The following is a 16,632-nucleotide window of genomic DNA, read 5'->3' as shown; positions in this document are numbered from 1 at the left end:
CAAGGCATTGTTGGGAGGATGGTGCCCACTTCCAAGCGACACAACTTGGGGAGGGATTTGCAGGCCTGCCAGGAATGTTGGGTGTTGAAGTCCAAAGCACTTTGGGGGGAAGAGAGCCCTCCAAAGAAAGCGTGAACCTTCTGAGGCCAAGGGGAAGGGAGGGCAGGGTTGGTCCAACATGCAGGCTGCCCAGAAGAGCCGTCCCCGCCCCCACCCCGTCCCAGGCTCCTCCCCCTCTCCTCCTCCTCCTCCTCTGGGGCCGGGCTGGGGGACGACCCACTCCAGACGCCGCCCGAGCCTCGTCCTTGCTCAGCTGCAAGGAAGGAAGGAAGGAAGGAAGAAGCAAGGAAAGAAGGAAGGAAGGAGGCAGGTAAGTTTGCGCTCTGCACATGCTCCAGGGCTTGGCAGTCCCCCCCTCCGCCCAAACTTCCCTCAAGTCGGGTTGTTGGGGAGTTTCCCAAGCTGCCTGGCCATGTCCCAGAAGCATTCTCTCCTGACGTTTCGCCTACATCTATGGCAGGCATCCTCTCCGAGGATGCCTGCCATAGATGTAGGCGAAACGTCAGGAGAGAATGCTTCTGGGACATGGCCAGGCAGCTTGGGAAACTCCCCAGCAAATCCAATATGATCATTGTATATATCACATACAATGTTGCATTACAATGTAATAAGTGTTGCATTGTAATGGGTTATTATGTATTCATGTAGGGGTGGGTTTGTTTTGGGGATTTTTTTGGAGGGGGGGGGGGGGTTGGTTGTTGTCTTTGTCCAGCTTCTCGCCACATTGATACCTGTGGGAAACCACTCTGAGTCTCTCAGTGAGATAGATAGAGAGGGCCACATACAAATAATGTATTATTATTATTATTATTATTATTATTGCTGTTGTTATTATTATTGGAAACACAACAAGATGAGTCCACAGCAAACACTCTGTTGGTTGTTGAATTGGATCACACGTCGGACACTTCCCAAGTGTCTAGGACTGTGTGATGTATTATTATTATTGTTATTATTATTATTATTGGAAACACAACAAGATGAGTCCACAGCAAACAATATCACTCTGTTGGTTGTTGAATTGGATCACACATTGGACACTTCCCAAGTGTCTAGGACTGTGCGATGTATTATTATTATTGTTATTATTATTATTATTATTATTATTATTATTATTATTGGAAACACAACAAGATGAGTCCACAGCAGACACTCTGCTTGCTGTTGAATTGGATCACACGTCGGACACTTCCCAAGAGTATTATTATTATTATTGTTATTATTATTATTATTGGAAACACAACAAGATGAGTCCACAGCAAACAATATCACTCTGTTGGTTGTTGTATTGGATCACACGTCGGACACTTCCCAAGTCTCTAGGACTGTGCGATGTATTATTATTATTGTTATTATTATTATTATTATTGGAAACACAACAAGATGAGTCCACAGCAGACACCCTGCTGGTTGTTGAATTGGATCACACGTCGGATACTTCCCAAGTGTCTAGGTCTGTGTGATGTTTATTATTATTGTTATTATTATTATTATTATTGGAAACACAACAAGATGAGTCCACAGCAGACACTCTGCTTGCTGTTGAATTGGATCACACGTCGGACACTTCCCAAGAGTATTATTATTATTATTATTATTATTATTATTATTATTATTGGAAACATAACAAGATGAGTCCACAGTAGACACCCTGCTGGTTGTTGAATTGGATCACACGTCAGGCACTTCCCAAGTGTCTAGGACTGTGTGATGTCTCGGCAAATAATGCGTGCAGATACCAGGAAGGTGGCCTTTTGCAGCTGGCAGATGGTCATCGTCAGTGCTGATTGTGTTTAAGTGCAGGCCAAGGTCTTTAGGCACTGCACCAGTGTGCCAATCACCACTGGGACCACCTTGACTGGTTTGTGCCGGAGTCTTTGCAGTTCGATCTTTAAATCCTTTTAATTCGTTATTATTATTATTATTATTATTATTATTATTATTATTATTATTATTAACACCACAAGATGACTCCACAGCAGACATTCTGCTGGTTGTTGTATTGGATCACACGTCGGACACTTCCCAAGAGTCTAGGACTCTGTGATGTGTTGGCACATAATGCGTGCAGATCCCAGTAAGGTGGCCTTTTGCAGCTGGCTGGTGGTAATTTTGTCAGTGCAGATTGCTTTTAAGTGCAGGCCAAGGTCTTGAGGCACTGCACCCAGTGTGCCAATCACCACTGGGACCCCCTTGACTGGCTTGTGCCGGAGTCTTTGCGGTTTGATCTTTAAATCCTCATATCGTGTCAGCTTTTCCAGTTGTTTCTCTTCAATCCTGCTGTTGCCTGAGATTGCAACAATAATCCATAATTTGTTTTTTAACACGATCATGTGGTCAGGAGTCTTGTGCTCCTAAACTCTGCCAGTCTAAATTTGGAAGTCCCAGACTCTATTATTATTATTATTATTATTATTATTATTAGCTGTCCCCTATCATGCGTTGCTGTGGCCCACATGGGGGTCCTGTGTGGGAGGTTTGGCCCAATTCTATTGTTGGTGGGGTTCAGAATGCTCTGTGATTGCACGTGAACTATAAATCCCAGCAAGTACAACTCCCTAATGTCAAGGTCTGTTTTCCCCAAACCATACCAGTATTCACATTTGGGCATATTGAGTATTTGTGCTAAGTTTGGTCCAGATCCATCATTGTTTCAGTCCACAGTGCTCTCTGGATGTAGGTGAACTATAAATCCAAAATTCAAGGTCATTGCCCACCAAACCCTTCCAGTATTTTCTGTTGGTCATGGGAGTTCTGTGTGCCAAGTTTAGCCGAATTGCATTGTTGGTGGGGTTCAGAATGCTCTGTGATTGTAGGTGAACTATAAATCCCAGCAACTACAACTCCCAAATGTCAAGATTCTATTTTCCCCAGACTCCACCAGTGTTCACATTTGGACATATTGAGTATTCGTGTAGAGTTTGGTCCAGATCCATCATTGTTTGAGTCCACAGTGCTCTCTGGATGTAAGTGAACTACAACTCCAAAACCAAAGAACACTGCCCACCAAACCCTTCCAGTATTTTCTGTTGGTCATGAGAGAACTGTGCACCAAGATTGGCTCAATTCCATCATTGGTGGAGTTCAGAATTCTCTTTGATTGTAGGTGAACTATAAATCCCAGCAACTACAACTCCTAAACGACAAAAGCAATTTTTTGAGTGAAGGACATACAGTGGGTTGTTAGGTGTCTTGTGTCCGAATTTGGTGTCAATTCGTCTAGTGGTTTCTGAGTTCTGTTAATCCCACAAACAGACATTACCTTTTATTTATTTTTATTTATTTTATTTTATTTTAATTTATTTATTTATTTATTATATTTATATTTATATTTATATTTATATTTATATTTATTTATATTTATTTTTAATTTAATTGTATTTTATTTATATTTATTTTTATTTTTATTTTTATTTTTATTTTTATTTGCAAGAGTCCTGGGCCAGCCCTCCTGCCAGGTGGAGCGAGGCGGCTGCTTCAGGTGGCCAAAGAGTCTCCCTTGCCTGGCTCCACCATCCCTTTCTAGGCATGCGGAAGGTGCTCCCACCTGTGGAATGGTGGAGGTGAAGGAGGCCAACTTCTTCTTAGTTTCAAGAGGCAGGATCGCTTAAACTGAGAAATCTGGATGGTCCGGGCCCAAAAGCGGTCGTTGTCATCCGTGCTGTGTTTGTTGTGATAGGAGGCTCCTCTAAATCCAGAGTGAAGCTTCCTTTGGGGCAGTATTTCTCAACCTGGAGGTCAGAACCCCTGGAGGGGTCATGAGTGGGTGTCAGAGGACAAAGACCATCAGGAATAGCATTTTCCGAGGGTTTTCAGTGGATTCTGTGTAGGAAGTTTGACCCAATTCTATCGTTGGTGGGGTTCAGAATGCTCTTTGCTTATAGGTGAACTATAAATCCCAGCAAGTACAACTCCCTAATGTCAAGGTCTGTTTCCCCCAAATCCTACCAGTATTCACATTTGGGCATATTGAATATTAGTGCCAAGTTTGGTCCAGATTCATCATTGTTTGAGTCCACAGTGCTCTCTGGATGTAGGTGAACTACAACTCCCAAACCAAAGGACACTGCCCACCAAACCCTTCCAGTATTTTCTGTTGGTCATGGGAGTTCTGTGAGCCAAGTTTGGTTCAATTCCATCATTGATGGAGTTCAGAATGCTCTTTGATTATAGGTGAACTATAAATCCCAGCAACTACAACTCCCAAATGTCAAGGTCTTTTTCCCCCAAACTCCATCTGTATTTGAGTCGACTATGCTCTCTGGATGTAGGTGAACTACAACTCCAAAAACCAAGGTCAATGCCCACCAAACCCTTCTAGCAACTACAGCTCCCAAATGTCAAGATTCTATTTTCCCCAAACTCCACCAGTGTTCACATTTGGGCATATTGAGTATTTGTGCCAAGTTTGGTCCAGATCCATCATTGTTTGAGTCCACAGTGCTCTACTTGGATATAGGTGAACTACAACTCCAAAACTCAAGGTCAATGCCCACCAAACCCTTCCAACATTTTCTGTTGGTCGTGGGAGTTCTGTGTGCCAAGTTTGGATCAATTCCATCTTTGGTGGAGTTCACAATGCTCTTTGATGATAGCTGATCCATAAATCCCAGCAAGTACAACTCCCAAATGTCAAGGTCTATTTTTCCCAAACTTGACCAGTGTTCACATTTGAGCATATTGAATATTCTTGTAGAGTTTCATTTGTATCCATCATTGTTTGCGTCCACAGTGCTCTCTGGATGTAGGTGAACTACAACTCCAAAACCAAAGGACACTGACCACCAAACCCTTCCAGTATTTTCTGTTGGTCATGGGAGACCTGTGTGCCACGTTTGGTTCAATTCCATCATTGGTGGGGTTCAGAATGTTCTTTGATTGTGGGTGAACTATAAATCCATCATTGTTTGAATCCACAGTGCTCTACTTGGATATAGGTGAACTACAACTCAAAAACTCAAGGTCAACGTCCACCAAACCCTTCCAGCATTTTCTGGGAGTTTGGTGTGCCAAGTTTGGATCAATTCCATCTTTGATGGAGTTCACAATGCTCTTTGGCTATAGGTGAACTATAAATCCCAGTGACTACAACTCCCAAATGACAAAATCGATCCCTCCCACAACCCCACCAGTATTCCAATTTGGGCGTATGGGGTATTTGTGCCAAATTTGGTCCAGTGAATGAAAATACATCCTGCATAGTAGATATTTACATGACGATTCATAACAGGAGCAAAATGACAGTTGTGAAGTAGCAACGAAAATAATGTGATGGTTGGGGGTCACCACAACATGAGGAACTGTATTAAGGGGTCGTGGTATTTGGAAGGTTGAGAAGCATTGCTTTGGGGTCTGGCTCCCCTCTCCCCGCCCTCTTCTCTGGCACTAATTCATGGTTTGCCTAGAATGGTCTTTTTCTTCCTCCGCCTCCCTTTGAAATCTGCCAAGGTGTCAAGTTGTGTGGTTTTTTTCGTAATGAAAGGCTCCGGTTTGGCTCTTCCGCTTTTCTTGTTTGGAGCGATCCGTGCCAAAGGGGGATGGATCCTGGGAAGCAGGAGATGATCATTAGTGCTTATCATTCTCATGCCCCAGAATCCTAGAATCGTAGAGTGGGAAGAGACCTCCTGGGCCATCATCCAGCCCAACCCCATTCTGCCAAGAAGCAGGAATATTGGATTCAAAGCACCCCTGACAGATGGCCATCCAGCCTCTGTTTCAAAGCTTCTAAAGAAGGAGCCTCCACCACACTCCCTCTGGGGCAGAGAGTTCCACTGCTGAACGGCTCTCACAGACAGGAAGTTATAGACAGGAAGTTCTTTCTAACCAGAGCAGCTCAAGGTTAGGGTGAAAGATCCCAGGATTTTTTCTACCTTTTGGAGAAAAGTTACCTCAGCAAATGAAGGAAAAGGGAATGGGCTCGGCCTCATGTAAGCCGCACCGAGTCCCTTGGGGAGATGGTAGCGGGGTACAAATAAAGTTTCATTATTTATTATTATTATCTCCAAAGCTAACCTTGTGCTTAGATAGGGGAGGACCTCTTCTTTCTAACCATAGCAGCTCAGGGTTAGGGTGAAAGGTCCCAGGATTTTTTCTACCTTTTGGAGAAAAGTTGCCTCAGTAATTGAAGGAAAAGGGAAAGAAAGAACATCTCTATGGTTTCCCAAATTGACTGTTTGTGTTGTAACTTTATCAAGCTGCGCCAAGTCGGCCAAAAACTTTGGAAATAAACATTTTGTTGATGTTCAGATCTTGACTGGCAGTAGTTGCTGAAAGTCATAGAATCCTAGAGTTGGAAGAGACCTCCTGGGCCATCCAGTCCAACCCCATTCTGCCAAGAAGCAGGAATATTGCATTCAAAGCACCCCTGACAGATAGCCATCCAGCCTCTGTTTAAAAGTTTCCAAGAAGGAGCCTCCACCACACTCCGGGGCAGAGAGTTCCACTGCTGAACGACTCTCACAGTCAGGAAGTTCTTAAAATCCTAGAATCCTAGAGTTGGAAGAGACCTCCTGGGCCATCCAGTCCAACCCCATTCTGCCAAGAAGCAGGAATATTGCATTCAAAGCACCCCTGACAGAAGGCCATCCAGCCTCTGTTTCAAAGCCTTCAAAGAAGGAGCCCCCACCAGACTCTGGGGCAGAGAGTTCCACTGCTGAACGGCTCATATACATATTGTGTATATGGAGGGGCTCCCGAGTGATGTTGGAGGAGGCAGGGTGGAGGGGTGCCTTCCTGGCTGCCCCCCTTCACTCTGAATCAGTAAAAACAGGAATACTAAAAAATAAGTAAGAAGGCACACCTGGGAACTGCTGGGCCATTCAATGCTAATCAAAGTGGCGAATTGAAACATTCACACCTGAGAGTCCTTTCTCCCACCCTAGAATCCTAGAATCCTAGAGTGGGAAGAGACCTTGTGGGCCATCATCCAGTCCAACCCTATTCTGCCAAGAAGCAGGAATATTGCATTCAAATCACCCCGGACAGATGGCCATCCAGCCTCTGCTTAATAATAATAATAATAATAATAATAATAATAATAATAATAGAATCCTAGAGTGGGAAGAGATCTCCTGGGCCATCATCCAGTCCAACCCCATTCTGCCAAGAAGCGGGAATATTGCATTCAAAGCACCCCTGACAGATGGCCATCCAGCCTCTGTTTCAAAGCTTCCAAAGAAGGAGCCTCCACCACCTGCAACTTGGGAAGCATTTGCTAGGTGGAACAGCCATTGCGCCCTCCAGGAATGCATGCACTTGGGTGCATATGTGTGTGCCTTCAAGCTGACCCTGGACTTTGGGCGATCCCGATATTTCCTTGGGGAAAGAAGACTCACAAGTGGTTTGTCCAGTTCCTTCCTCTGAAACCGAGCCCCCGGCATCTCCTCTCCTTCCTGTGGAGATCAATCTCTCCTCCAAGTACGAGAAGGGAAGCGGTGCAGGGACTGCGCTGGAGGGACACCCGCCTCTCTCTCTGTCTCAGGTGTGTTCTCACATGCCGAGAGATCAGGACAGGTCCCGCCAATCCAGCAAAGATTTCTTCTCCATGGAAATGGGAGGGAAGCGTGGGCCTGCTCAATGGAAGATGGGGGGGGGGGGTCGTGTTTGGGAGGACCCCCGCCCCCTTGGCCATTGTTGTGCTCTGTTGTCCTTGGCTCTCCTCTTGCTTGTGTTCCAGCTGATTCTTCATTGTCTCTCAGTTGAGGAAGTGACCTTGCAGCCAGATGTTTCCTTCTCCAGGTAGACCCACTTTCTCTCCCTCCTTTCCCTGGTTCTCATGCTTCCTTCCGGTTGATGTGCTCCACAGTGGGGCAGGAAAAGGGAGCAGGCTTGCTTTTTGCTGCCCTGGAGACTAGGACTCAAGGGAGCCATGGCTGGAAGAGACAGGGAAGGGGATTCCACTTGAACCTTAGGAAGAACTTCCTGACTGTAAGAAGAACTGTGCAACAGTTCAACCTGGAATATTGTGTCCAATTCTGGGCACTATAATTCAAGAGAGATATTGACAAGCTGGAATGTGTCCAGAGGACGCCGACTCAAATGATCCAGGGTCTGGAGAACAAGCCCTATGAGGAGCAGCTTAAGGAGCTGGGCATGTTTAGCCTGAAGAAGAGAAGGCTGAGAGGAGACATGATGAGGGCCATGTATAAATATGTGAGAGGAAGCCACAGGGAGGAGGGAGCACAATGGAACAAAGGCTTCAAACTACAAGAGAGGTGATTCCATCTGAACATGAGGAAGAACTTCCTGACTGTGAGAGCCGTTCAGCAGTGGAACTCTCTGCCTCGGAGTGTGGTGGAAGCTCCTTCTTTGGAAGCTTTCAAACAGAGGCTGGATGGCCATCTGTCAGGGGTGATTTGAATGCAACATTCCTACTTCTTGGCAGAATGGGGTTGGACTGGATGGCCCAGGAGGTCTCTTCCAACTCTTGGATTCTATTATGAAGAACTTCCTGACTGTGAGCGCCGTTCAGCAGTGGAACTCTCTGCCCCGGAGTGTGGTGAAGGCTCCTTCCTTGGAAGCTTTTAAACAGGGGCTGGATGGCCATCTGTCAGGGGTGATTTTAATGCAATATTCCTGCTTCTTGGCAGAATGGGGTTGGACTGGATGATGGCCCACGAGGTCTCTTCCCACTCTAGCATTGTAGGATTCTAGGATTCTCTTCCTCCTCCTCCTCCTCCTCCTCCTCCTCCTCCTCCTCCTCCTCCTCCTCCTCATTGGAGGCCTGTGGACTGTGGACCTTCCAGCCTGTCCCTCCAAGTCCAGCCTTGCTCTGGGTGGGCAGTGGGCCCCAATGGTCCGAAGTCCTGTTGAGCCAGGACAGGTGTGAGTGTGGGTGGAATGTACATGTGCTGGGGGAAGGAAGCAGGCGCCGTTGTATGTGCCAAACCTCCCCTCACCCCTCTCTCTCTCTGGCTTCCTCTCTTGTCAACCCTCCTGTTTAAGGAGCTCCACTGGCTGCCGTTTATCTACCGGGCTCAATTCAAGGAGCAGGTCTTGACCTACAAAGCCCTGAACGGTTTGGGACCCTCCTACCTGCGCGACCGTATGTCCACCTCCGAACCCACGCAATCCCTTCGATCCTCCGGAGAGGACCTTCTTTTGCTCCCGCCTGCATCGCAGGTGCGACTTGCAGGGACAAGAGAGAGGGCCTTCTCTGTGGTGGCCCCTCAGCTCTGGAACTCACTCCCCGGAGACATTAGAGAAATTTGAAAACATGGTTATTCCAATGTGCCTTCAGTGAGTGGATGGAAGAGTCTCCCTGACCACACATGGCACAAAATGTCCTTAGACCAGTGTTTCTCAACCTGGGGGTCGGGACCCCTGTGGGGGTCGTGAGGGGATGTCAGAGGGGTTGCTAAAGATCATCATATAACGCAGTATTTTCTGGGTTGTTGTAGGTTTTTTCGGGCTATATGGCCATGGTCTAGAGGCATTCTCTCCTGACGTTTCGCCTGCATCTATGGCAAGCATCCTCAGAGGTAGCGAGGTCTGTGCCATATAGCCCGAAAAACCTAAAACAACCCAGTGATTCCGGCCATGAAAGCCTTCGGCAGTATTTTCTGTTAGTCATGAGGATTTTGTGTGGGAAGTTTGGCCCAATTCTAGAATGCTCTCTGATTGTAGGTGAACTATAAACCCCAGCAACTACAACTCCCAAATGTCAATGTCTATTTTCCCCAAACTCCACCAGTGTTCACATTTGGGCATATTGAGTATTTGTGCAGTGTTTGGTCCACATCCATCATTGTTTGAGTCCACAGTGCTATCTGGATGTAGGTGAACTACAACTCCAAAACTCAAGGACGATGCCCATCAGACCCTTCCAGTATTTTCTGTTGCTCATGGGAGCTCTGTGTGTCAAGTTTGGTCCAATTCCATTATTGGTCAAGTTCAGAATGCTCTTTGATTGTAGGTGAACTATAAATCCCAGCAACTACAACTCCCAAATATCAATGTCTATTTCCCCAAACTCCACCAGAGTTCACATTTGGGCATATTGAGTATTTGTGCCAAGTTTGGTCCACATCCATCATTGTTTGAGTCCACAGTGCTATCTGGATGTAGGTGAACTACAACTCCAAAACTCAAGGACGATGCCCACCAGACCCTTCCAGTATTTTCTGTTGCTCATGGGAGTTCTGTGTGTCAAGTTTGGTCCAATTCCATTATTGGTCAAGTTCAGAATGCTCTTTGATTGTAGGTGAACTATAAATCCCAGCAACTACAACTCCCAAATGTCAATGTCTATTTTCCCCAAACTCCGCCAGTGTTCACATTTGGGCATTTGAGTATTTGTGCCAAGTTTGGTCCACATCCATCATTGTTTGAGTCCACAGTGCTATCTGGATGTAGGTGAACTACAACTCCAAAACTCAAGGACAATGCCCACCAGACCCTTCCAGTATTTTCTGTTGCTCATGGGAGTTCTGTGTGTCAAGTTTGGTCCAATTCCATTATTGGTCAAGTTTGGAATGCTCTTTGATGGCAGGTGAGCTATAAATCCCAGCAACTACAACTCCCAAATGACAAAATCAATCCCCTCTCCCAACCCCATCATTATTCAAACTTGAGTGTATTGGGTATTTGTGCCAAAATACATCCTGCATATCAGATATTTACATTACGATTCGTAACAGTAGCTATGAAGTAGCAATGAACATAATGTTATGGTTGGGGGTCACCACAACATGAGGAACTAAGGGGTCGCGGCATTAGGAAGGTTGAGAACCACTGGTCTAAGGGGAAGGGGTGAAAGTCAGGAGGCATGAACGGATGGGTGGCTGGGAATAGTGTTCTGGGTGGTCTACTCAAGAAGAGAGCTTCAGATGATTAGGAGGCAAACAGGAGGAGATCAAAGATGGTGAAAAGGAGGAGGGGTGCCATTGGGTTGCATCTGGACAACCTCAGAAGAAGACACAAAGACACGCCAATCGGTAAGCGTCAGGTTGCAGGGGAACTTGTAAACAACCTGTGTCTTTAGGGCCGTGCCTCTCCTTCCCCTCCTTTCCCAAAATCTAACACAGACAGGACAATAACGGCTTAAGACAAACATCAGACATCCTCGTAAAGGCAATTCCAAGGAGGACCGAGATTCAGTCAACAAACAATTACGAGGGGATGCACAGCTTATGAAAACAGAGAGAGAGAGGGTGCTTCTCCCCAAGGCTTCCTCCTCTTCATCCTGGAAAGAAGTGACGAGTGGAGTGCCGCAGCAGGAAGGCCTTCTTTGACAAGGTCCCCCACGACCTTCTGGCAAGGAAACTAGTCCAATGTTGGCGAGGCAGAACTACGGTGAGGTGGATCTGGAATTGGTGAAATGGACGAATCCAGAGGGTGATTCTCCCCAAGGCTTCCTCCTCTTCATCCTGGAAAGAAGTGACGAGTGGAGTGCCGCAGCAGGAAGGCCTTCTTTGACAAGGTCCCCCATGACCTTCTGGCAAGGAAACTAGTCCAAAGTGGGCGAGGCAAAAGTACGGTGAGGTGGATCTGGAATTGGTTAAGTGGACAAAACCAGAAGGTGATTCTCCTCAAGGCTTCCTCCTCTTCATCCTGGAAAGAAGTGACAAGTGGAGTGCCGCAGCAAGAAGGCCTTCTTTGACAAGGTCCCCCATGACCTTCTGGCAAGGAAACTAGTCCAAGGGGGGCCAGGCAAAAGTACGGTGAGGTGGATCTGTAACTGGTTAAGTGGACAAAACCAGAAGGTGATTCTCCTCAAGGCTTCCTCCTCTTCATCCTGGAAAGAAGTGACGAGTGGAGTGCCGCAGCAGGAAGGCCTTCTTTGACAAGGTCCCCCATGACCTTCTGGCAAGGAAACTAGTCCAAGGGGGGCCAGGCAAAAGTACGGTGAGGTGGATCTGTAACTGGTTAAGTGGACAAAACCAGAAGGTGATTCTCCTCAAGGCTTCCTCCTCTTCATCCTGGAAAGAAGTGACGAGTGGAGTGCCGCAGCAGGAAGGCCTTCTTTGACAAGGTCCCCCATGACCTTCTGGTAAGGAAACTAGTCCAATGTGGACCAGGCAAAAGTACGGTGAGGTGGATCTGTAACTGGTTAAGTGGACGAACCCAGAAGGTGATTCTCCCCAAGACTTCCTCCTCTTCCTCCTGGAAAGAAGTGACGAGTGGAGTGCCGCAGGAAGGCCTTCTTTGACAAGGTCCCCCATGACCTTCTGGTAAGGAAACTAGTCCAATGTGGGCCAGGCAAAAGTACGGTGAGGTGGATCTGTAACTGGTTAAATGGACGAACCCAGAAGGTGATTCTCCCCAAGGCTTCCTCTTCATCTTGGAAAGAAGTGACAAGTGGAGTGTTGCAGGGTTCCGTCCTGGGCCCAGTCTTGTTCAGGATCTTCATTCATGACTGAGATGAAGAGCGAGAAGGCAGGATCATCAAGTTTGCAGACAGGACCAAATGGGGAGGGAGAGCCAAGACTCCAGAGGACAGGAGCAGGATTCAAAGGGATCTTGACAGATGAGAGAGATGATGGGCCAAAACTCACAAAATGAAGTTCAACAGGGACAAATGCAAGAGACTCCACTTTGGCAGGAAAAACGAAATGCAAAGAGACAGAATGGGGGACGAGGAGGCCTGGCTCGAGAGCAGGACATGGGGAAAAGATCTTGGAGTCCTCATGGGGAGGAAGTTAAGCGTGAGCCAGGAATGTGATGTGGCAGCAAAAAAAGCCAATGGGATTTTGGCCTGCATCAAGAGGAGCCTAGTGTTTAGATCTAGGGAAGTCCTGCTCCCCATGCTCTATTCCGCCTTGGTTAGACCACACCTGGAATCACATTGTGTCCGATTCTTGGCACCACAATTCAAGAGAGATATTGACTCTAAGCTGGAATGTGTCCAGAGGAGGGCGACTAAAATGATCAAGGGTCTGGAGAACAAGCCCTATGAGGAGCGGCTTAAGGAGCTGCTGGGCATGTTTAGCCTGAAGAAGAGAAGGCTGAAAGGAGACATGATGATAGCCATGTATAAATATGTGAGAGGAAGCCACAGGGAGGAGAAGGGAGCAAGCTTCCTTTCTGCTTCCTTGGAGACTTGGACACAATGGAACAATGGCTTCAAACTACAAGAGAGGAGATTCCACCTGAATATGAGGAAGGACTTCCTGACTGTGCGAGCCGTTCAGCAGTGGAACTCTCTGCCCTGGAGGGAGTGTGGTGGAGGCTCCTTCTTTGGAAGCTCTTAAACAGAGGCTGGATGGCCATCTGTCAGGGGTGCTTTGAATGCAATATTCCTGCTTCTTGGCAGAATGGGGTTGGACTGGATGGCCCATGAGGTCTCTTCCAACTCTTTGATTGTAGGATTCTGGGGCACGAGGATGGCAAGGACAGTGAGAAGAACCCTAAGGAGAGTCTCCTGTTTCCCGGGATCCATCCCCCTTTGGCACAGATTGCTCCAGACAAGAAAAGCGGAAGAGCCAACCTTTCCAGAGGAGGGCGACTCAAATGATCAGGGGTCTGGAGAACAAGCCTTATGAGGAGTGGCTTAAGGAGCTGGGCATGTTTGGCCTGAAGAAGAGAAGGATGAGAGGAGATATGAGAGCCATGTATAAATATGTGAGAGGAAGCCACAGGGAGGAGGAGGGAGCAAGCTTGTTTTCTGCTTCCCTGGAGACTAGGACGCAATGGAGCCATGGCTTCAAACTACAAGAGCGGAGATTCCACCTGAACATGAGGAAGAACTTCCTGACTGTGAGAGCCATTCAGCAGTGGAACTCTCTGCCCCGGAGTGTGGTGGAGGCTCCTTCTTTGGAAGCTTTGAAGCAGAGGCTGGATGGCCATCTGTCAGGGGTGCTTTAAATGCAATATTTCTGATTCTTGGCAGAATGGGGTTGGACTGGAAGATGGCCCACCATGTGTCTTTTCTAACTCTATGATTCTATGATATGGCCATAAGTTGGAGATATCTTGACATGTTTTAGATGACCATAAGTTGGAGATTCCACCTGAACATGAGGAAGAACTTCCCGACTGTGAGAGCCGTTCAGCAGTGGAACTCTCTGCCCCGGAGGGAGTGTGGTGGAGGCTCCTTCTTTGGAAGCTTTGAAACAGAGGCTGGATGGCCATCTGTCAGGGGTGCTTTGAATGCAATATTCCTGCTTCTTGGCAGAATGGGGTTGGACTGGATGATGGCCCACGAGGTCTCTTCCAGCTTTATGATTCTATGATTCCATAACTTCCTGACTGTGAGAGCCGTTCAGCAGTGGAACTCTCTGCCCCGGAGTGTTGTGGAGGCTTCTTCTTTGGGAGCTTTGAAGCAGAGGCTGGATGGCCTTCTGTCAGGGGTGATTTGAATGCAATATTCCTGCTTCTTGGCAGAATGGGGTTGGACTGGATGATGGCCCAGGAGGTCTCTTCCAATTCTTTGATTCTGTGATTCTATGATCTCAAAGCTCCCTGCTTGAGCGGTGATGGCACGATCATCAGCATAGATGAAGCTCTCTGTCCCTTCTGGCAGTGGCTGGTCATTTGTGTCGATGTTGAACATGGATGGAGCGAGCACGCTCCCCTGAGGCAGGCCGTTCTTCTGTTTCCGCCATCTGCTTCTCTGGCCCTGGAACTCAACAAAGAAGCTCCTGTTTTGTAGCAGGTTTCCTATGAGGCGGGTGAGGTGGTCGTCCTTTGTGATACTATACATTTTTCTCAGGAGGAGGCAGTGGTGGTTCACAGTCTCATAAACCGCTGACAGGTCTATGAACACAGCCATCTGTTTCTCTGGCCCTGGAACTCAACAAAGAAGCTCCTGTTCTGTAGCAGGTTTCCTATGAGGCGGGTGAGGAGGAGGGGTGCCATTGGGCTGCATCTGGACAACTTCAGAAGAAGACACAAAGACAAGCCAATCGGCAAGCGTCAGGTTGCAGGGGAACTTGTAAACAACCTGTGTCTTTAGGACCTCACCTCTCCTTCCCCTCCTTTCCCAAAATCAAACACAGACAGGACGATAACAGATTTAGCCAAACATCAGACATCCTCGTAAAGGTAATTCCAAGGAGGATCGAGATGCAAGTCAACAAACAATTACGAGGGGATGTGTAGTTTATGAAAACAGAGACAGAGAGAGATAGAGAAGGCTCTGCTTGTGAGATCCACAGGAGCCTAGAAACCAGGAACTGCCAAATTGCAGAGCCCTTACTGAGCTAGAAAGAGCCTTTGTCTGGAGTGAGTCCGTGCATTGTGTTGCAGGAAACAGGAACAGATTATGAATAATGACAACAATAAATAGTGTCTTTGAGAACAACCCAGGAACCCGCGGTACGGCAAACACCACTTCGAGCGAGAGGGAAAAACTTCCCTTTGAAATACGGCAATTTTACGGGTTCCGGAAAGTGAGATCCGAGCCACGGAGAGCAAAACTGAAATGCGGATACTGAGACCCGACTAGTGGTTCTCAATCTTCCCCTGAATACAGTTCCTCATGTTGTGTTGACCCCCAACCATCACATTATTTCCGTTGCTACTTCATAACTGGAATTTTGCTCCTGTTATGAATCGTTATGTAAATATCTGCTATGCAGGATGTACTTTCATTCACTGGACCAAATTTGGCACAAATACCTAATACACCCAAATTTAAATACTGGTATGTGTGTTGGGGGTTGATTTTGTCATTTGGGAGTTGCAGTTGCTGGGATTTATAGTTCACCTACAATCTAAGAGCATTTTGAACACCAACGATGATGGAATTCGGCAAAACTTGGCACACAGGTCTCCCATGACCAACAGAAAATACTGGAAGGATTTGGTGGGCTTTGACCTTGAGTTTTGGAGCTGTAGTTCACCTCCATCCAGAGAGCACTGAGGACTCAAACAATGATGGATCTGGACCAAACGTCAGGAGAGAATGCCTTTAGAACATGGCCATATAGCCTGAAAAAACCTACAACAACCCACATTCCGTTTTCCGTTCTTGGGTTCAGAGTAGAGCAACTGCTTTGGGAGACGGTGGTTGGGCATCCGGACAATGTGGCCGGTCCAGCGGAGTTGATGTTGGAGGACCATTGCTTCAATGCTGGTGGTCTTTGCTTCTTCCGCCATGATGACGTTTGTCCGCTTGTCTTCCGAAGAGATTTGCAGGATTTTCCAGAGGCAGTGCTGATGGAATCGTTCTAGGAGTTGCATGTGACGTCTGTAGACGGTTCGGCCATGAAAGCCTTCGACAATATATTATTATTATTATTATTATTATTATTATTATTATTATTATTATTTATTAGGAGCCCTTGGTGGCGCAGTGGGTTAAACCCCTGTGCCGGCAGGACTGAAGACCAACAGGTCACAGGTTGGAATCTGGGGAGAGGCGGATGAGCTCCCTCTATCAGCTCCAGCTCCTCATGCGGGGACATGAGAGAAGCTTCCCACAAGGATGATAAAAACATCAAATCATCTGGGCAATGTCCCCTGGGCAACGTCCTTGCAGACGGCCAATTCTCTCACACCAGAAGCGACTTGCAGTTTCTCAAGTTGCTCCTGACATGACCAAAAAATTATTATTATTATTATTATTATTATTATTATTGAAGAAGGGGTCATCACTGGAGTGCCCCCCCCCCAGCCCATCCCATTCGATCC

General features: G+C 47.0%; 1 protein-coding gene across 3 annotated transcripts in view; it reads left to right on the top strand.

Annotated features, from left to right (window-relative positions):
• The first annotated feature begins 264 nt into the window (after positions 1-264).
• Positions 265-16,632, top strand: part of CGNL1 (cingulin like 1) — a 113,050-nt gene continuing 96,682 nt past the window's right edge. For all 3 annotated transcript variants that reach the window (XM_067471189.1, XM_067471187.1, XM_067471188.1), the window contains exon 1: positions 265-370. The gene's annotated coding sequence lies outside the window, so the exon portion shown is untranslated. The remainder of the gene's footprint in view (positions 371-16,632) is intronic.

The sequence above is a fragment of the Anolis sagrei genome, chromosome 9, assembly GCF_037176765.1.
Source record: "Anolis sagrei isolate rAnoSag1 chromosome 9, rAnoSag1.mat, whole genome shotgun sequence".
Lineage (NCBI taxonomy): Eukaryota > Metazoa > Chordata > Lepidosauria > Squamata > Dactyloidae > Anolis > Anolis sagrei.
This window is presented reverse-complemented; position numbering and strand designations above follow the sequence as displayed.